The following is a 22,325-nucleotide window of genomic DNA, read 5'->3' on the forward strand; positions in this document are numbered from 1 at the left end:
TCAACAGAGAGATACTTGATGATGATGATGATGGCATTTGTTAAGCGCTTACTATGTGCAAAGCACTGTTCTAAGCTCTGGGGAGGATACGAGATGATCAGGTTGTCCCACGTGGGGCTCACAGTCTTCATCCCCATTATACAGATGAGGGAACTGAGGCACAAAGAAGTGAAGTGACTTGCCCAAGGTCACACAGCAGACATGTGGCGGTGCCGGGATTTGAACCCATGACTCCGGACTCCCAAGCCCGGGTCCGGGCTCTTTCCACTGAACCACGCTAAGACACTGTGTTCTAAAGTGAACAAAATCTTGCCTGTTTTTTGCACATTTAACTCAGCAGCACAAGCACTGAACAATCAATTAATCAATCATATTTACTGAATACTTACTGTGTGGAGAGCACTGTAAACCACTTGGGAGAGTACAGTATAATAGAGGTGGTAGACACGTTCTTGCCTACAACAAACTTACAGACTAAAGAGTGATACAGACATTAATTTTAATAAATGAATTATAAATATGTACATAAGTGCAGTGAAGCTGAGGGAAGCGTGAATAAAGGGTATAAAGCCAAGGGCAAAGATGACATAGAGGGAGGTGAAGGTGAGAGTTTAGTTGGGGAAAACCTTTTGGAGGAGTTGGGCTTTTAATAAGTCTTTGAAGGTGGGAAGAGTGATTGTCTGAGTAGAGGAAGGGGAAGGGTACCCCAGGCTAGAGACATGACGGAGGTGAAAAGTCTTTTGCAGACTGAGAAGGAGAATGAAGTACACTGAGTAGGTTGGCATTAGAGGAGCAAAGTATTCGGGCTTGTCCCAAGGTGACCCTGGGGTACGGGCCATCTCAAGGTCAAATGCTATCTTGTGACCACCTGAGCCAGCAGGCAGAACTCGGAAGTGAAGGTGGGATACCACCAAAACTGCTAGATTAACAGCCTAAATTGGGATTACAGAAGGTGTCCCTCACCCCCGTGTCAATCAAATTAGGTATGATGAAGGGGGAAGGGCAGAGATTGGATAAACTGAGGCCGGAAGCTGGAATGGCCTAGGAGCACAGGTGATAAATACCTGTCGCCTCTGACCTTCTGAGGGCAGAACACCGAGGTGTGCAGCAGCAGGAGAAGCAGCCGCAGCAGTGGCCCATATGTTCTTCTCTGCCCAGAAGGCCAGATGCCCGGTCTGCAACCAGAACCAACACACTGAGGAAAGGGCTGTGGGATGGGTGATTGTCTCATAGGTGGGAGCCAGGTGCCCCATTGCAGATGGGAAATATAAGTGGATTTCTCCCATATAGAGAGACCACATGGTGAGAGCTAGCCATCCACCATGTGCGTGGTTAATGTATTGGATTTGGCCCATGCGGGAAAGTAAGTGTATTCGCCCCGAGTGGGAAGTGCACATGGGTGAGAGCTAGCTGCCTCACCCACATGCAAGTAACGTATGATTGTGTTCCTCTCATTAGGGAAGCTCTAATATTACTAATTGATTACATTCCTCCCAAAAGAGAAGTTCAATTCATTGCACCTAAACAATTAAATAATTCAGTTCGCCTCGCGGCATGAATTTTATATAAAACTCAGGCTTTCCGTCCCAGCCTCTCTCTCTCTCTCTCTCTCTCGCTGTGCCTATTACTGAATGAACCCATCCCTGTACGATGGGTGACAGGGCTGCATTGTAGTAAGAAACCAGGAAGGTAGGGTAAAAGGGGACAAAATAGCAATGGTATGGAGTTTCTGTTTGATGAGAAAACCCTGGAAGTTTTTGAGTGGGGACACATGGGTAGATCATTTTTATTGAAAAATGAGCCGGGTAGCAGAATGAAGTATGGACTGGAGTGGGGAGAGAACGGAGGCTGGGAGGTTTAGAAGGAGGCTGAGGCAGTAATCAAGGTAGGATAGGATGAGTGCTTGGATTAACATGGAAACACTTTGGATGTAGAGGAAATGGTGAATTTAATGATACTGTGATGATTGACCTGACATGATTTGATGACAGATTGAATATATGGGTTGAATAAGAGAGATGATTCGAGGATAATGCCAGGTTTGTGAGTTTGTGAGACAGGGAGGAGGACTGCCATGTCTACAGTGATGGGGAAGTCAAGGGCAATACAAGATTTGGGTGGGAAGATAAAGAGTTCTTTCTTGGACTTGTTAAGTTTGAGGTGTCAGAGGGACATCCAAATAGAAATGTCCTGAAGGCAGGATGAAATGCGAGTCTGCAGAAAGGGAGAGAGATCTGGGCTGAAGATGGAAATTTGGGAAACATTTACATAGAAACGGTAGTTGAAGCAATGGGAGCAAAGTCATTCTCCAAGGGAATCAGTGTAGATAGGGAATAGAAGGTGACTCAGAACTGAGTCACTTCTCCCATTGTTAGGAGATGGGCAGCAGAGGAAGAACCCTCAAACGAGACTGAGAATAAGTGGCCAGAGAAATAGGAGGAAAACCACCAACAGTATTAGTGAAACCAAGCTTGGATAGCATTTCCAGGAGAAAGGGGTGGTTCGCCATATTGAAGGCAGCTGAGAAGTTGAGGAAGATTAGAATGGAGTAGAGGGCGTTGGATTTGGCAAGAAGGAAATCATTGGTCACCTTTGAGAAGTAGTTTCTGCAGAATGAAGGGGACAAAACCGAGACTGGAGGGGCTCAAGAAGAGACTTTTAGAAGTGGAAGAGTGGGGACAGGGGGTGTAGACAACTCGCTCAAGCGTTTTGGAGATGAATGATAGGAGGGAAATGGGTCCATAACTGGAGAGAGTCATGGGGTCAATGGAGGGGTTTTTTGTTGTTTTTTTGGGGATAAGGGAGACATTAGCATGTCTGAAAGCAGTGGGAGAAAAGTCATTGGAGAGAGAACAGCTAAAGATGATGATCAAGGAGAGAAGGGAAGGGGCAAATTATCTGATTAGGTGTGAAGGAATGGGGTCAGAGGTGGAGGTGGAGGGGGTGAGTTTTGAGAGGAAGTGGGAGATCTCCTCTTGAAATACTGCTGGGAAAGTAAGGAGGGTTGAAGAAGGAAATTACAAACACTGACTGTGATTGCTTGATTATTTGGAAGGAATTGTTTTTGAAAAAAAAATGTAAGCAATCAACCTGCCTTTGACAAATCTCCCTGTGGGGAGTGAGGACAGACTGGAGAGGATCTGGGGAGATTTTAGGGAAATCATACCTGATGGTTTCAATTTTCTCAATAAAATAGGTGGCCAGATCATTAGGGGCAAGGGATAGGAGACGTGTGGGAACAGGGTGGGTTAAGGAGGGAGTTAAGCACGTTAAGCATCCTAAAATAACTGGCAAGAACAACGGGCATGAGAGTCAATAAGGATGCACAAATGATGTTCCCAGACAGAGGAGAGGGCAGAGTTAATGTAGGCAAGTATACTTGGTTGACTTAATATCTGGATTTGACGTGGTTTACCCTTAAGAGCTAGAATTTGTCTTTGTTTTAAACTAGTGAATTAAATAATGAATATCTATATCACTAGATCTCCAAAGCAAAAATTCCAATCCAAATTAAATATATGTGATGCTTTTACATTAAGACAAAAATACCATTAGCTTTCTATTTGTGCTGTAAAAATCGATATAGAAGAAGGAATAGTTTATATGTTATTTCTTTGAGATTTGAGAAGCACCGTGGCTCAGCAGAAAGAGCACGGGCTTTGGAGTCAGAGGTCATGGGTTCAAATCCCACCTCTGCAATTTGTCAGCTGTGTGACTTTGGGCAAGTCACTTCACTTCTCCGGGCCTCAGTTCCCTCATCTGGAAAATGGGTATTAAAACTGTGAGCCCCCTGTGGGACAACCTGATCACCTTGTAACCTCCCCAGCACTTAGACCAGTGCTTGGCACATAGTAAGTGCTTAATAAATGCCATCATTATTATTCTTAGAGATGGAAAAATTATTACAGTGCACTGAGGAAAAAGCTGTCAGCCTCTTTGAGAAAATTGGATATTCATGTAAAATCCTAGGAAGAGTGAGGTGTCTGTGTAATAATAGACAATGCATAAAGCAAATGGCTGCTTAATGATTATTAAAGAAAAATTCTAAAACAAGAAAGACAACCTCTGAAAGATTTTCCACAGTGCAGCAGATTGCAATCTCTCCTACCTTCATTAGTGTGACTTTCTTTTTGTAACTAGCAGTTTGATAAACTAAAATTTCAAAATATATGGAATGTTCTGTTACAAAAGCAGCACAGACATGAATATATAAACTAGGCACACACTAATTCAAATTTTGTATTTCTTCAAAAATGTCTAGCAGAAAATAATATGCCAGTGTCTGAATTTGTTCAGCAATCCCATTGTGAATTCAACACAATCTTGTGGTTATTGAGCAAATTTAGACAATGTAGGCAGGTAGCCCAGGTAATTCAGACTATTGGCCATTTGCAGTTATTAAGCAAATTTAGGTAATGTAGGCAGGTAACCAAGATAATTCAGACCATTGGCCATTTGGGGTTATTAAGGCTGTGTATGCAATAAAGGAAGCATATCATTACGTAGAAAAACACTTTCTTTTCTTGACAACGTTTTCATTAATCATGAGATTAATAAAACAGAAGTAAGCTGGTAAGGCGTATGATTTATTTGTGTCATTGTCTTGTTTCATTCACTTTTACTGTATTTTGATCAATGGCCATTCATGTCTCTTGCTACACCACTGCTACATCCCAAATCAAGATATAATCAGTACTCAATTTTCCAACCTTTGACATCTTCAAAAATTATGGCATCCCTTTTAAAGAATTTTGGAGGCTGAAGAGAACCCCAGGAACTTCTTTCTTTCTTCTCTACTAGTCTCTTAGTCACTTTTTTATTTATCCATTGCCACTGTACCAAATCTTCATCTGTCCTCTCTATTCTTCTATTTTCCCTTTAGGAAAATTTTCCTGAAGGGAAAATAGAAGAAAAGAGAGGACAGTGCTTTCTTATTGTCCCTAGGCAGTCCTGAGAGAGGTCTGCCTCCCTTTGGTTCACTTCAGGACCATAAATAGCTGGCCTCTAGGAAATTCAAAGCAATTGTATGAAGACTGGGGCATAGAGAGCAAAGGATTTCAAGCTCCCTCAGGTCTGCTTGGGGACAATCCTAGAAACATATTTCATCTTATCTTTCAAAGGAAAATATACTAAACTTTTAAAGGTGACATTTATCCTTGAAATAATATTGAACTTTTAAAAAAAAATTGATTCTATGTTCCCAAAATATGTTGGATGAGAATTGAATGTCCTATTTAAGAAAACCCCTGAAGAGTTTGAGCCCACAACCTGTCTTTTGTCACTGTTCCCATAAAAGTAATTGTGGTTTTGCTTGAGGAAGAACTGGATTCATTCATTCATTCAATTGTATTTATTGAGTGCTTACTGTGTGCAGAGCACTGCACTAAGCATGTGGGAAGTACAAATCGGCAGCACATAGAGACGGTCCCTACCCAATAATGCGCTCACAGTCTAGAAGTGGGAGATGGCAAAAAAATTCAAAAAAACAAAACTTCAAGTTTCTATCCCTGTTACAACTGAGGATATCTAACTTAGTCAACACTATTTTCTTAGTAATTTATCGCTAATTGCATGCAATTACTAACCTCTAGGGCAAAATGTCATCTGGTACCCAAATTATCATTTATAAAGGTTGAGCTAAAATGGTACTTTGTCCCGTTCTGATTATCACATCAGGGAGAGAGCCCTACCGACTGGAAAGGTGGGAAAGGGAATACCTGGCTCTACAATGTTTAGAATATGCAAGTACTCGAATGGCTTTATCCTGCCACGTATCTTGAGAAGGCTCAGGACTATTCCCTCTAAGCAGTAATTGTACAGCTAATTATACCTTTTTTCCTTTTGATTAGTTTATTCAAGCTTGTTTTCTCCTCCTCTACACTTATAAGCATCTTCTTAGATTGTGAGGTCCATGTGCTCAGAACCATAATTCTTTCCAATAAATAGTATACTGCTTTCCACATTTCATATGATTAACTTCAATCCACTAATAGTATTTAAGTTTTTTTCACTCAGTTCAGAGCATTGTACTAAATGTTTGGGACAGTAAATTAGCACTCTCTTCTGAGAAATTCCTGCAGCATCGAAGGGAGCCATTACTCATCATCATATGGCCAGGTAATTGACAAACAGTAGTAGAAGGTTGGCCAGTCTGGAACTTAGTAACCAGAAGTTGGATTCTGATAGGGATGTCTGGTGATGAGATATGTGAAATAGGGTTATTGACTGGGAAGGCATCACACTGCGTGAGATTTTCAAGGCTCTGACCGTGTGAGATTAGAATCAGGACTAGTTAGTTGTACAACTCCAACTAGGAACAAACTGTATTCATTCATTCATTCATTCAATCAATCGTATTTATTGAGTGCTTACTGTGTGCAGAGCACTGTACTAAGTGCTTGGGAAGTACAAGTTGGCAACATATAAGGACTGTCCCTACCCAACAGTGGGCTCACAGTCTAGAAGGGGGAGACAAACAACAAAACAAAACATATTCACAAAATAAAATAAATAGAATAAATACATACAAATAAAATGAATAGAGTACTAAATATGTACAAACATATATACATATATACAGGTGCTGTGGGGAGGCGAAGAAGGTAAGGCGGGGGAGATGGGGAGGGGGAGGAGGGGGAGTGGAAGGAAGGGGATTAGTCTGGGATGGCCTCCTGGAGGAGGTGAGCTCTCAGTAGGGCTTTGAAGGGAGGAAGAGAGCTAGCTTGACAGATGTGCAGAGGGAGGGCATTCCAGGCCAGGGGGATGATGTGGGCCAGGGGTCGACGGCGGGATAGGTGAGAACGAGGCACAGTGAGGAGGTTAGCGGCAGAGGAGCGGAGGGTGCGGGCTGGGCTGTAGAATGAGAGAAGGGAGGTGAGGTGGGGGGGGGCGAGGTGATGGAGAGCCTTGAAGCCAAGGGTGAGGAGTTTTTGCCTGATGCATAGGTTGATTGGTAGCCACTGGAGATTTTGGAGGAGGGGAGTAACGTGCCCAGAGCGTTTCTGCACAAAGACGATCCGGGCAGCGGCGTGAAGTATGGATTGAAGTGGGGAGAGACAGGAGGATGGGAGATAGGAGAGGAGGCTGATGCAGTAATCCAGTTGGGTTAGAATGAGAGATGCACAGTCAGGGAGGAGACTAACTACCCTGCCTGAGACTGAGTCCAAGTTTGGAGTTTCCTGTGGTTAGCTGTGCTTACCTACTTGCTCTCCTGAGTCCCAGCCATAAATTATTTTGGTAAAGATGATAAAGTAGCATCTCTGTCTAACCTATACCTGGTTACAAAGAGCACTAGGGTGAGTTCATGTGGGGTTGTTGTAGACTGAAACGTATTTTCTAGGTCACAGCTCCTCTAAGAGGCCATCCCTATTAGTTCTTTTTCCCCAGCTTGCTCTCCCTTCTGTGTTCCCTGTCTATACAATTGGATCTGTGACCTTTGGTGACATTTGATATTCTTCCCACCACCAACCCCACAGTACTTTTGTATATATCGTAAATGATATATTATGAATTACACGTTTATTAATATTACTATCTCTTCCCCTCTAGACTGTAAGCTCATTATGGGCAGAGAACATTTCCACTAATTTTGCTACCTTCCCAAGTGCTTAGTACAGTGTTCTGCACATTGTAAGCATTCTATAAATACCATTGATTGATTAATTCCAGTTGATCAGATTACTCAGCTTGGAGCTGGAGTTTGGAACTTCAGTGGCTTTAAATATTACTTGGTAAACAATATTTGTGTGTTCTATTTTTTAACCTTTTATACTTTTTGATAATAATTACTGCCTTGTTTTGGAATCTGTTCATCCAGGGTCACTGGGGCCACCATAGAACTGTCAAAGGGGTCTTGGCAGGAACATTTAATTACGTAGTTCTTTAGATCACCCTATATACAGTCTCGGTCCCTTTCTGTTCTCAATCTACACTCACTCCCTTGGTGACCTCATTCACGCCCACAGCTTCAACTATCATCTCAATGCTGCTGACACCCAAATCTACATCTCTGCCCCTGCTCTCTCCCCCTCCTTCCAGGTTCGCATCTCCTCCTGCCTTCAGGACATCTCCATCTGGATGTCTGCCCGCCACCTAAAACTCAACATGTCCAAGACTGAACTCCTTGTCTTCCCTCCCAAACCCTGCCCTCTCCCTGACTTTCCCATCACTGTTGACGGCACTACCATCAATTCCGTCTCACAAGCCCGCAACCTTGGTGTCATCCTCGACTCCGCTCTCTCGTTCACCCCTCACATCCAAGCCATCACTAAAACCTGCCGGTCTCAGCTCCACAACATTGCCAAGATCTGCCCTTTCCTCTCCATCCAATCCACTACCCTGCTGGTTCAAGTTCTCATCCTATCCCGAATGGATTACTGCATCAGCCTCCTCTCCGATCTCCCATCCTCCTGTCTCTCCCCACTTCAATCCATACTTCACGCCGCTGCCTGGGTCATCTTTGTGCAGAAACGGTCTGGGCATGTTACTCCCCTCCTCGAAAATCTCCAATGGCTACCAATCAACCTACGCATCAGGCAAAAACTCCCACAGGGGGCTCACAGTCTTGATCCCCATTTTACAGATGAGGTAACTGAGGCACAGATAGGTTGAGTGACTTGCCCAAGGTCACACAGCTGGCAATTTGCGGAGCTGGGATTTGAACCCATGACCTCTGACTCCAAAGCCCATGCTCTTTTCATTAAGCCATGCTGCAGCTCCTTCGCATTATTATCATTATTATTATTATTATTAAAAGACAAATATCATTCTCCTTTTTATTCCCTAAATAACTGGGGAACATTGCTTGGCTACAGTTTGGTCAACAACTTCTCTCCTGCCCTATCCACCATTAGTGAGGTATCTGACCTTCCCTCATCAGCCCCCTGCCCCCACATTCTCCCACTCCCAGCCCCACAGCACTTCTGTTCAAATATTTCATTTATTTCTTTGTATTGCTGTCTGTCATCCCGGCTCTGGACCACTCTAGCTCCTCGTGGGTGGGGAATTATGCCTGTTTATTATTGATTCATTCAGTTGCGTTTATTGAACACTTACTGTGTGCAGAGTACTGTACAGAGTGCTTGGGGAAATACAATTCAACAATAAACAGTGACATTCCCCGCTCACAATGACCTTATGGACCAGAGAATTGTTGTATCGTCCTCTCCCAAGTGCTTAGTATGGTGCTCTGCACACAGTAAGAGCTCAGTAAATAGGATTGAATTAAGTGAATGAATGAATGAATGTACATAAATGATTTATATTAATGTCTGTCTCCCCCTCTGGACTGTAAAAGCTCATTTTGGGCAGGGAGTGTGCCTACCAACTCTTGTATTGTACCCTTTCACCTGCTCAGTACAGTGCCCCGCATGCAGTAAGCACTTCATTGCCTGCCGTGTGATCTTGGGGAAGTCACATAACCTCTCTGTGCCTCTGTTCTGTCATCTGCGAAATGGGGATTCGAGCACTATGTGGCCTTGGGCAAGTCATTTCACTTCCCTCGGCTTCCCTTTCCCCTTCTGAAAACAGGGGTTCAATATCCATTCTCTGTCTTCCTTGAACTGGGACCTCCTTCTGGGGCAGACAGTGTCTGACCGTTATCTTGTGGTTGTCCCAGTGCTTAGCACATAGTGAATGCTTAACAAATTCCACCATTATTACCATAGTCATTGTTATCACTGGGAAAGGAAAACTAACATCTGTCACTCCTAGTAGATTTTAAGCTACCTTGAGGGCAGGGATCCAAAAACTTCCCGAACTGTGCATTGTGTTTAGAGACTATGTCAGAGACAAGTTTATCTGTATAAATGCTAGCAGACAGTGCTGGTTAAGTGGCAAAATTATCTCTGTCCATCAAGGCCAGCTCAACTTCAAGCAGTACAGAGCTTCTCTACATGTAGTTGGAACAACATTCATATTATGAGAAAAATACAATACAAGAGAAATCCTTCAGAGCAGAAAGCAGTAAACCCCCCAGGCGTCTCCCATCCAACCCTGGATCTGCTTTGTTCTAGGTGATCTGATAATACTGATAGGGTGGGCCAGGGGTCTTGATTAGCACAAGAGAATAGTTTCATCTTTATAACTAAGTTGTCGAGTAAATCCAGGTCTTTAGTGATTTGAGTCATTGTCAGAATTGTCTTGAGAAAATCAAGTGAAAGTGATTCATTCATTCATTCAATCATATTTATTGAGCACTTACTGTGTGCAGTGCACTGTACTAAGCGCTTGGGAAGTGCAGGTCGGCAACATTTAGACACGGTCCCTACCCAAAAAGGGGCTCACAGTCTAGAAGCGGGAGACAGAGAACAAAACAAGTAGACGGGTGTCCAAATTGTCAGAATAAATAGAATTGTAGCTATATGTACATCATTAATAAAATCAATAGAATAGTAAATATGTACAAGTAAAATATATAGAGTAATAAAAATGTACAAATATATACTAGTGCTGTGGGCCGGGGAAGGGGCAGGGTGGAGTTGGGGGGGGAGGCGATGGGGAGGGGAGGAGGAGAGAAAAAGGGGGCTTAAGCTGGGAAGGCCTCATGGAGGAGGTGAGCTCTCAGTAGGGCTTTTGAAGGGAAGAAGAGAGCTAATTTGGCAGATGTGTGGAAGGAGGGCATTCCAGGCCAGGGGAAGGATGTGAGCCGGGGGTCGACAGCGAGAGAGGAGAGAACGAGGCACCGTGAGGAGGTTAGTGGCACAGGAGCGGAGGGTGCAGGGGGGTTGTAGAAGGAGAGGAGGGAGGTGAAGTAGGACGGGGCGAGGTGATGGAGAGTCTTGAAGCTGAGAGTGAGGAGTTTTTGCTTGATATATATGATGTGAGTGGTCAAGCAGGCCTAGAGCTGAAACAGCTCGGAGAGGGAGGTCAGAGACAAAGAAAGAAGGACAACTGCGGGACCAGTTGACCTTTGTGCTTCCACGCTACCAACTTCAAGCATCGTGCCCTAGTGAACAGAGCACGGGCCTTGGAGTCAGAAAATCTGGGTTCTAATCGCAGTTGTGCCAGTTGTTTGCTGTGGCACCTCTGCCAAGATGCTTCACTTCTCTGTGCTTCAGTTTCCTCAACTGTAAAACGGGGATTAAATACCTATTGAGAGAAGCAGCGTGGCTCAGTGGAAAAAGCACAGGCTTTGGAATCAGTGGTCATGGGTTCAAATCCCCACTCTGCCAATTGTCAGCTGCGTGACTTTGGGCAAGTCACTTAACTTCTCTGTGCCTCAGTTACCTCATCTGTAAAATGGGGATTAAGACTGTGAGCCCCCATGGGACAACCTGATCACCTTGTAACCTCCCCAGCGCTTAGAACAGTGCTTTGCACATAGTAAGCGCTCAATGAATGCCATCATTATTATCATTATTATTCTCTCTCCTCCTTACTTTCGTTCATTCATTCAGTCGTATTTGAGTGCATACTGTGTATAGAGCACTGTACTAAGCGCTTGGAAAGTACAATTCCGCAACAGTCGGAGACAATCCAGACCCACACAGCAGACAAGTGGTGGAGCTGAGATTAGAACCCAGGTCCTCTGACTCCTTGGCTTGTGCTTGGCACATAATAAACCCTTAATACATATGACTGATTGATTGGTTGCTCTTTCCACTAGGCCATACCCATTCCTCCAAGTACTGGTTAAAAATCAAAGGTATTTATTGAACGCTTACTACGTGCAGAGCACTGTACTAAGCACTTGGTACAATGCTTGCTATTGTACAATGCAATAGAATTGGTAGACACGTTCCCTGCCCATAAGGAGCTTACAGTCTGGAGTCTGAAAAACCAGCTTTTCGATTTTCTGTATTTCTGCTTATTAGAACTTCAATATTTCTGGCTTCATAAATGTGATGAATGCAAGGCAGGGGAGAGAAATGAGAAGGGTTGTGGAAGGAACCGGGACTTTGAGGTTTTTCTGCTGCTTGGTTTGTTCCGTAGCAGAAAGAGCACAGGACTGGGTGTCAGAAGGGCCTGGCTTCTGATCCCGGCTCTGCCACTTGTCTTCAATTTATTCATTTATATCAATGTCTATCTCCCCCTCTAGTCTGTAAGCTCATTGTGGGCAGAGAATGTGGCTGTTCTACTGAAGCAGCATGGCAATTAGACTCTAATTTGGCAACATTTCTTTTATTTGGGAGATGAACAGAGAAAGGACTTTCTCTTTACAATCCTCTAATATTCAAATATGTTACTTATCCTCTTACTTTCCCTTAGGCTGTAAACTCAAATTCTAAAATCAACTGCAATTTTCATATGAATTGAAGACTTTTAAAGAGTCTTGCATTCTACTAAATGCAATCAAACTGATAGCTCTGTTTCAAGTCCCAAATTTCTGCCAGGTATCAGCCAGTCATTTAGAAATTGTATATATTGAGTGCTTACTGTGTGTAGAGCACTGTCCTAAGCATTTGGGAGAGTATAGTATAATAATAACTGACATGTTTCCTGCCCGCCCACCCACCCACCCTTACAGTCTATCACCTTACTGGGCTTTGCTTTATAAATTAGCTACTATGTTTTTAAAATTATGACCTTAATGTATTTGTTGAAAATAGAATCCTGAACAAGTATGGTAATTTGCTCTGTAAAGGTTTTCAACACTTTTTGATTATTATTATTATTTCAACTATAACTCACAATTTAATTGGATATTCTTGACTTTGGTCAAGGAAGCATGATTCAGAGTCTGTACAACCAGAAAAGTGCTTCAAATTTTAGATTTCACTTTGTTGCATGGACCACTTTTACTTAATTTCACTTTGTTGCATGGACCGCTTCATAGGTAATTCTGTGACTTAGTGTTAGTAATAATAATAATAATGATAATAATAATAATGATGGCATTTATTAAGCGCTTACTATGTGCAGAGCACTGTTCTAAGCACTGGGGAGGTTACAAGGTGATCAGGTTGTCCCATGGGGGCTCACAGTCTTAATCCCCATTTTACAGATGAGGTAACTGAGGCACAGAGAAGTTAAGTGACTTGCCCAAAGTCACACAGCTGACAAATGTAACTCACATGGGATTTCTTGCTTTTATAGTCCATGACTGTAGGCTGTACTTTTAGTTCAAATTAGTCATTATAAATACCACATACACTTTACTGAGTTATGTCCTGAAACACAAGTTCAATCAATCATTCAATCAAAGTGGTGTGGCAAAGCGATAGGGCGCCAATCTAGAAGCCAGAGGACCTGAGTTTGACTCTGAGTCATGCTGTTAGCCTGCTATGTGACCGAGGCTGAATCACTTAACTTCTCTGTACCTCAGCCTCCCCATCTGTAAAATGGGGTGTTATGAGGGTTAAAATAAACTAATTAACGTAGAGTGCTTTGGCAATAAAAGTGCTATAGCAAACCATCAGAGAAGCAGCTGGGTGTAATGGTTAGAACACAGGCCTGGGCACCAGAAGGTCATGGGTTTTAATCCCCTCTCCACCACTTTGCTCTGTGACCTTGCGTAAGTCAATTCACTTTTCTGGGTCTCAGTTACTCATCTGGAAAATGGGACTTGAGACTGGAAAATGGGAATTGAGACTGTGAGCCCCACATGAGACATGGACTCTGTCCAACCCAATTTGATATTATCCACCACAACGGTTGCTACAGTGCTTGGCACACAGTAAGTGCTTAACAAATACCATCATCATTTCCTCACCCTCGGCTTCAAGGCTCTCCATCACCTCGCCCCCTCCTACCTCACCTCCCTTCTCCCCTTCTACAGCCCAGCCCGCACCCTCCGCTCCTCTGCCGTTAATCTCCTCACCGTACCTCGTTCTCACCTGTCCCGCCGTCGACCCCCGGTTCACGTCATCCCCCAGCCTGGAATGCCCTCCCTCTGCCCATCCGCCAAGCTAGCTCTCTTCCTCCCTTCTAGGCCCTACTGAGAGCTCACCTTTTCCAGGAGGCCTTCCCAGACTGAGCACCCTCCTTCCTCTCCCCCTCCTCCCCCTCTCCATCCCCCCAGCCTTACCTCCTTCCCTTCCCCACAGCACCTGTATATATGCATATATATATATGTATATATATGTATATATGTTTGTACATATTTATTACTCTATTTTACTTGTACATATTTATTCTATTTATTTTATTCTGTTCCTATGTTTTGTTTTATTCTCTGTCTCCCCCTTCTAGACTGTGAGCCCACTGTTGGGTAGGGACCGTCTCTATATGTTGCCAAATTGTACTTCCCAAGCGCTTAGTACAGTGCTCTGCACACAGTAAGTGCTCAATAAATAAGATTGAATGAATGAATGAATTAATTAATGAGGGTTTACTGTGTGCAGAACTCTGTTCTAAGCACATGGAAGCATACAATATAACAGAGTTGGTAGAAGTCCTTTGCCCATGAGACAGACATTAATACAAATAAATGAATTAGAGATATATGCATAAGTGCTGAGGAGCTGACGGAAGAGTGGATAAAGGATGCAAATCCAAGTGAAAGTGCAATGCAGAAGGGAGTCGGGGAAGAAGAAATGAGGACCTACTAGGGAAAGGCCTCTTGGAGGAGATGTGCCTTGAATAAGGCTTTAAAGGTGGGGAGAGTGATCATCTTTCAGATATGAAGAGAGAATGTGTTCCAGGCTAGAGGCAGTATGTGGGCAAGAGGTCACTGGAGAGGTAGATGAGAATGAGATGACAATGTACTCACTATTATAGGGAGTAGTGTGGCATTAGAAGAACAAAGTATGCCGGCTGGGCTGTTGCAGGAAATCCTAACCAGTCTACTGGACAGAGTATGGGACTGGGAGTCTTGGGAAAGTCACTTCACTTCTCTGTGCCTCACCTGTAAAATGGGCATTAATATTGTGAGCCCCATGTAGTACGTGAACCATGTCCAATTTGATTATCTTGTGTCTACTCCAGCACTTGGAACAGAGCCTGGCACATAGTAAGCATTGAAAAAAGGAGAACCAGGAGAGGTTCTAATGTCTATCTCCTCCAGACTGTAAGCTCCCGTGGAGAGGGATCATGCCAATCAACTCTGTTATACTGTACTATCACAAGTGCTTAGTACAGTTCTTTGCTGATAGTAAGTATTCAATAAGTATGATTGACTGATTGCAAATAAGGGCTATGCAGGAAAGGATCCAGATGACATTTTTTCTGGGATGAAGGGAGTATTGTCTAGTTTTAAAAATTTGGCTTAATTAATTTCTTAGTGAAAGAAAGATAGGAAAAGAAATATTCTACTAGGTATCATGCTCCTCAGTTTTATAATGTTCTGTCGCATTCATAATGTTCATCATGTTTCTGACTACTATGCACATTTAATTGCAAATTTTGAGCTGGCAATTTGTAGTTGCCAAAAACGCGAGCTGTTATCTGCACTGTATAGAATGACAGGGTGATTCTATAACAAGGCTTTGGTCTGCAGGGATTTTGTGTTCTTCTTTCTTTGATTAATTCTGATTTTCATCATATTTCAGAAGACAGGAAAAGTGAGATTTTCCATTTTTCCCTTAGTAGTACAAAATTGGGTGTCACTTTTACAGAAATATAAGCAAAGTCTATCTGATGTTCATTATACTTTACCCCAAACTGCATCAGCATAATGCTGAAACTAAGTCCTCCTTAAAGTATCTTTAACATCACACCATTAGTTCTCTCATTCTCTCTTGCTGGAGTAAGATATGTGGGTATCTCTTTCCTTGCAATATTACTTTAGGAACATCCATACAACTTTTAGTATGTTTCTTATGAAACTTTATGAAACTCATGAGTCAATTCCTTCTTCCTTCCTCATCATATGTGTCAATTACTTTAGTATAAGTATCCTCTTACTAGAACGTAAACTTCTTAATGGTGAGGACCATGTATACTAAATCTGATGTTCTTGCACATCACTGTCCAAGTTCTTGCACAGTGTTCTAGGCTGTTAAAATCCCTATATTTGCTAATTCTGTTGTTCCGTATTCTCCCAAGCACTTAATACAGTACTCTGTATATAGTAAGTGCTCAATAAATAACATTGGCTGATTGATTGATTGAATGATTGCTATCTATGTGCAGTAGGCTCTCAATAAATACTGTTGACTGAATGATGCCAGGATCCCCAAAACAGTTGTACAACTGAAATGAGAAAGTTGGGCTTGAATCATATATTTTCCACGATCCTCCACAAATCACCCCAGAAAGTTCTGATCCCAGTTCTTGCCATGGTGGTACACTGCAGCTTTACTCTATCATCTAAGAAAGTGTTAATTCTAATAGGAGTAAGAAAAACATGACAAATATTCATTAATTAGTCCTTATGTTGTAAATGTCTTCACAAAGATCTTTAAAGAAGGTCTCTAATAGACCTTCAATGTAGGTCTTTAAAACCAATTATCTGACCCTTTATTTCCCAATACAGAAGACACAAAGCCAGTCCTGATACAAGAGTGTGCCATAGTGCCAGAAAGCCATCTGAATGTTGCCAGATCAATTACCTCAGTAGCTACTACAATCTTTGTAGCCCTCATAATCTAGCTGTTTTTCAGTTTCCAGATGTGGAAGCCTACACAGTTATGCGACACATAAACTCTGATCATTCTGATCATATGCTAATATAAGTGGCCTATCAATAAATGGTAGAAATTGAGCCTTACTGTGTATAGAGCATTGTATGAAGCATTTGGGGGAGTACAGTAAAATAGAATGGGGGTGCATAAGTCAATCTTCTGAAACCGCAGAAAAACGGTGACCACTCTTTCCTCACCTAAATGGAGGGGAATAACTTGGAAAATCTACAGAAGTTAATTTTTAAAGAATGCTTGTCAGTTTCCTTCACTGGCCCCTCCTCTGCCTTCCACCTCTTGACAGTGGGAGTGCCTCAAAGTTCAATTCTGGGTCCCCTTCTGTTCCCCATCTCTTGGAGAACTCATTTGTTCCCATAGCTTCAAGTACCATCTCTATGTTGATGATTCCAGATCTACACCTCCAGCCCTCATCTCTCCCTTTGCAGTCTCACATTTCTTCCTTCTTCCAGGGCATCTCTATTCAGATTCAGAAGCAATGTGGCTTGGGAGTCAGAGGACATGGGTTCTAATCCCAGCTCTGCCACTTAGCTGCTGTATGACTTTGGGAAAGCCACTTCACTTCTCTGTGCCTCAGTTACCTCATCTGTAAAATGAGGGTTAAGACTGTAAGCCCCACGTGAGACAACCTGATTACCTTGCATCTATCCCAGCACTTAGAATGGTGCTTGGCACATAGTAAGCGCTTAACAAATACCATAATTATTATTATGTCTTGCAAACACCTCAAACTTAACATGTCCAAAACAGAATTCCTTATCTCTCTGAATGCCCTATCACTGTACACAGTGCCACCATTCTTCCTATCTCACAAGCCCTTAACCTTGGTGTTATCCTCTACTCATTTCTCTCATTCAGACCACATATTCATATTCAATTTGGTGCCACATTCTGTCAGTTCAACCTTCACAACACCACCAAAATAAGAGAAAGAAAGCTTTTACACTATTTCTTTGAATTAAATAGATATATTTGGAAATTGAAGGCTGTTTTGCTTATTTGTGGATTGTACCAGCAGCACCTTGTAGCAACCCAGAGCTTAGAATGGAGGAAGTCTTTCAGAACCCAGAGTCATACCTTTCAAACTTAGAACAGTGCTTGGCACATAGTAAGTGTTTAAGAAATACCATTACTATTGTTATTATTAGTTATTAAGGTGGTGGGATGCCAAAACAGAAGAAACCAGATAGAATCCAAAAAAATCCTACACATTTCCACACTTTACCAAAGCCACTTTAGAGCCCTGTCTAAATCACAATATCATCACAAATCCCTCCTTTAAGCGGGATTTTGAAAACAAAGCCATATCAATATGCCATATCCAATTCACTAAATGGTAAATCACATGCCAGCAGAAAAAGTCTTACAAACCCTTAGGAACGTGCCCGTCCAGGTCCTGAACTTTCAGTCTTAGTCTAACCACCCAATATACAAGGAATGCTTAAAAAAAGAAAAGAAAATTCCAATATTTTACTCTAAATATCTACTATATTTGAAGATGAGGCTCCGCAAATACACAGATCCTTCAGATGTGAAGATACGATACTTGTGCCATTTCTTGGGAAAGTCACTGCAGAAATATAGAAAAGCACATGGACCTAGAGACTTATCTACTGCAGCCTCCAACCCCACAAAGGACATCCTGCTAAAGCACTTGCACACACTATTCCTCCATACAGGCCTCACTGAGGAAGTGTCATAGGTTCACAAAGCTTCAACCATCGTCAGTATCTTCAGGAAGAAAGTATAAAAGGAGATCAAGACAACAATTAAGGTTTTCTCATTATTCCCCATTACTGGCAAGGTCCTAGCTAGTATAATCCTACTGCTTTCAAATAGGACCATATATCCCTTTTCTTCAAAAACCCTCGCTTGACCCCCTCAGCTCCCTCCAGTTAATACCCCATCTCCTTCCTACCATTCTTTGCCAAGCGCCTTTAAGTCATCTAAGCTCACAGCCTCCAATGCACTCCTCTAATTCACTCCTTAATAATAATGATAATAGTAATCATAATCTTAATAATAATATTGGCTAAGCACTTACTATGTATAAAGCACTGTTCTAAGTGCTGGGGAGGATACAAGGGGATTAAGTTGTCCCATGTGGGGCTCACAGTCTTAATCCCCATTTTCCAGATGAGATAACTAAGACACAGAGAAGTTAAGTGACTTGCCCAAGGTCACACAGCTGACAAGAGGCAGAGCCGGAATTAGAACCCACGACCTCTGACTCCCAAGCCCGGGCTCTTTCCACTGAGCCACGCTGCTTCCCAAAAAGGTAATCAGGTTGCCCCACGTGGGGCTCACAGTCTTTATCCCCATTTGACAGATGAGGGAACTGAGGCCCAAAGAAGTGAAGCAACTTGCCCAAGGTCACACAGCAGACAAGTGGCGGAGTCAGAATTAGAACCCACAACCTCTGACTCCCAAACACGGGCTCTTTCCACTAAGCCACACTGCTTAATCTCCTGCAATCTATCTTCTGACTCCCTCATTCCAAGGACAGGGCTTTTCTAAGGTCAACTATGACCTCCTTCTTGCCAAATCCAGTGAATGTCTCTACTTATTCCAAATCTTCCCCAAGGTTTCTGCTGCTTTCAACACTGTGAACTCTCCTCTTCTCCTGATAACATTGCCTAACCTAGGCTTCATCAATACTGGCTACCCCCAGTTCACCTCCTATCTCTCTGACTGCTCCTTCTCAGTCCATTTTGCTAGTTTCTCCTCTGTCTCCCATGCTCTAAATGTTGGGGTGCCTCAGTTTTATTGTCTCATATTCTGGAGTCCCTTCAATTATTCATCAGCACTGGAGAAATAATTTGCACGGATGATTCCTTTATATACCTCTCCAGCACTCACCGCTCCTCTGCAGTCCCACATTTCTTCCTGCCTTCAGTATTAGCTCTATTTGGACGTACTCCCATTTCAAACAGAAGCTATTTACCACTGGTTTTGAGACATTCAATCAGTTACTAACCTTACTCCTACTACAATCCATTCATTCATTCATTCAATCGTATTTACTGAGCGTTTTCTGGGTGCAGAGCACTGTACTAAGCGCTTGGGAAGTACAAGTCGGCAGTATATAGAGACGGTCCCTTCCCAACAATGGGCTCACAGTCTAGAAACCTGTACACTGAATCCAAGCTGCACACTCCACATCATGAAGAAGCAGCTTGGCCTAGTGGCAAGAGCATGGGCCCTGGGAGTCAGAGGATTTGGGTTCTAATCTAGGCTCTGACAAATGCTTGCTGTGTGACCTTGGGCAAGTCACTTAACTTCTCCGTGCTTCTCTTCTCCTGTTCTACCTCCAACTCAGACTGTGAGCTCCTTGCAGGTCAGCAATTAGGACAATATCTAACACAGAGTAAATATTTAACAAATGCCATTAAAAAAAACAAGCAAAAATACTACTCTCTATACCTCAATCTCATCTATCTCACCAACAACCCATTGACCATATCCATCTTCTGATCTGGAACTAGTTTCTCCTTCATTTTTGGCAGATCCCCACCTTCAAAGTCTTACTAAAATTGCATTTCCTCCAAAAGCCCATCTAAGCCCTCATTTCCCCTACTCCCTCTACTTCTGCAGTGTCTATTTACTTGGATCTGTACTCTTTAAGCACTTGATAATCATCCATTCTTAGTAATGCAGCACTTATGTACACAGTCTTAATTTCAACGTTTGCCATTCCCTTTGGATTGAACATAAAAGCTCTTTGTGGGCAGGGAATGTGATTTACCAATTGCTTTGTATTGTACTTTCTCATGCATTTAGTACAGTTTAGTACACAGTAAACACTCGAGAAACACCACTGATTAATTTATTGATTGTTTAAATTAAAATCTAAAGAAACAAAGTGATTAACCAGCCTGCACCAGTTAAGACATGCTCCCAAATTAAAAGATTAGGGAGACAGAGCTAAACTCTCTCATAGAATTCTATTACTACATAGCACACTAATTCCTGATAACCAATAAAAGCCAAAGTAGAAAACCAAATCATGAAGGCCAGTACATCCTTTGGGAGACTATAATAGAGTGTGGTGCCAGGTTGCTATCAGGCTCCAAACTAATTAATTAAAAGTCTGCAGAAATGAAGATTTCTTTAATCATCTCTACAACTGAATCGCACCTAGGCATTGCATCTATTTGTGTCATTTAGTTAGGAGAGCAGAGAAACCCTCTGCCTCAGATGATAGTAATCAATTGGCCTAGGTTATACCAGCATGGCACACTGCTAACAAGAAAGGAGTGACTCTTTTTGAGCCAAAGATATATATGGAATGTGATTCAAGGAAATTCAATGGGAAAACAGCAAACATTATACATACCAAACCAAGAAGAGACAACCTTCTAGGAGTGTAATGTAGCTGAGACTGAGTTCCCAAATGGCCTTCTGGAATACACACAAATCTTCATAAGTGAAATATGAAAGACAAAATGTATTTCTTGTCATCTCCACTTATGAGAGAGTCAATGCCACTTATGTTTAGAAGGGGAAAACCTTTCAACTTTGAAAAATAAACTTAGAAGTATTTGTGGAGTCAAGCTATGATTTAAGGGTCCTAACTAGTTAAGCAGCCATGAATAAGGAGCTTCATTGCAAGTGCACAGAGTAAAGCCCACAGAGTCTTTATACCATGAAATTTAATCCCATAAGCCATCACTAATTGGTTCCGGGTCTATATTATTGTTTCTGATATCCAGTTATACCAGCGAGCTGTCAATACAGTAGGGACTACCCAAAAGACATCTACTTTAACTGTGGTATGAGGAGAGAAATGGGAAAAAGAGATTGAAGTGTTTGAATTCAGGCCAGGTGTGTATTAGAAGTTTTGCTTTGAGTTAGATCAAGTGACTATCATATTTGATAGTATATTTCTCATTAATTAAATTTAAAGAGGTTTTTCTATTAAATCCACTGTAGATATTTTTAGGTTCAGATGATATTTTGCATCTCTAATAACTACATCATTTTTTGCACTTAATCCAGTTTCAAAAGAATTGAGGTGTGAACATTTCCACTAAAAAGTGATCCAGTACCATTGTCACTGTACTAAAAACATAAAATGTAGTATGAGAATGAGCACTTAAATGCAGTCTGAAATTGAAATATCTCCTAGGATTGAAAGTAAAGAGTATAGAAATTGACATTTTTAAAAAATAATTCTGCACTCAGAATATTCAAATGACAGTAGTTTTTCAAAATGTTTAGTAGCACTGAATTTACTGCAAGCATTACACTTGCAGAATATGAGTGATTCCTGAAATGATAGTTGGTTTTGTTCTTAGAGATCATAGAAATCTACCAGGAAAAAAAAAAGACTGCCTAAATAAAAATAAATCAAATTGTTGAAGAAACCAAAATGCTTATATGCGGTAGCCAAGTGACTAGTTGTTACAATCCCCTTGAAATAATTATTTAGCAGGAGTTGAAAATGGTTTAGTAACACAATAAATAGAAGTCCTCAAAGCTTAGATTTTTAATTTTTAGGGAGACAATTGGATAATGTTATCATTAAGATACAGTAATTTTCAGATTTCAGGAAGTTGTTCTAATTGCCAAAAACTGCAGCTTAATAAAAATAACTGAAGAGCTCAGGCTGCATTTCCCTCGTTTTCGTGTAAATAACATGCATTAATATTCATTCTTCAACGTGCACAAATCAGTATTTTTTATATGAATATTTATGTGTTTATGGGAATCTTTGATTATGCATTCTTCACACCATGACACTCAAGTGTAAAGATTATACAACTAGAATGGTATGATAGTGTTTCATTTATTTATTGAGACATTCTT

This window comes from Tachyglossus aculeatus, chromosome 2, assembly GCF_015852505.1.
Source record: "Tachyglossus aculeatus isolate mTacAcu1 chromosome 2, mTacAcu1.pri, whole genome shotgun sequence".
Taxonomy (NCBI): Eukaryota; Metazoa; Chordata; class Mammalia; order Monotremata; family Tachyglossidae; genus Tachyglossus; species Tachyglossus aculeatus.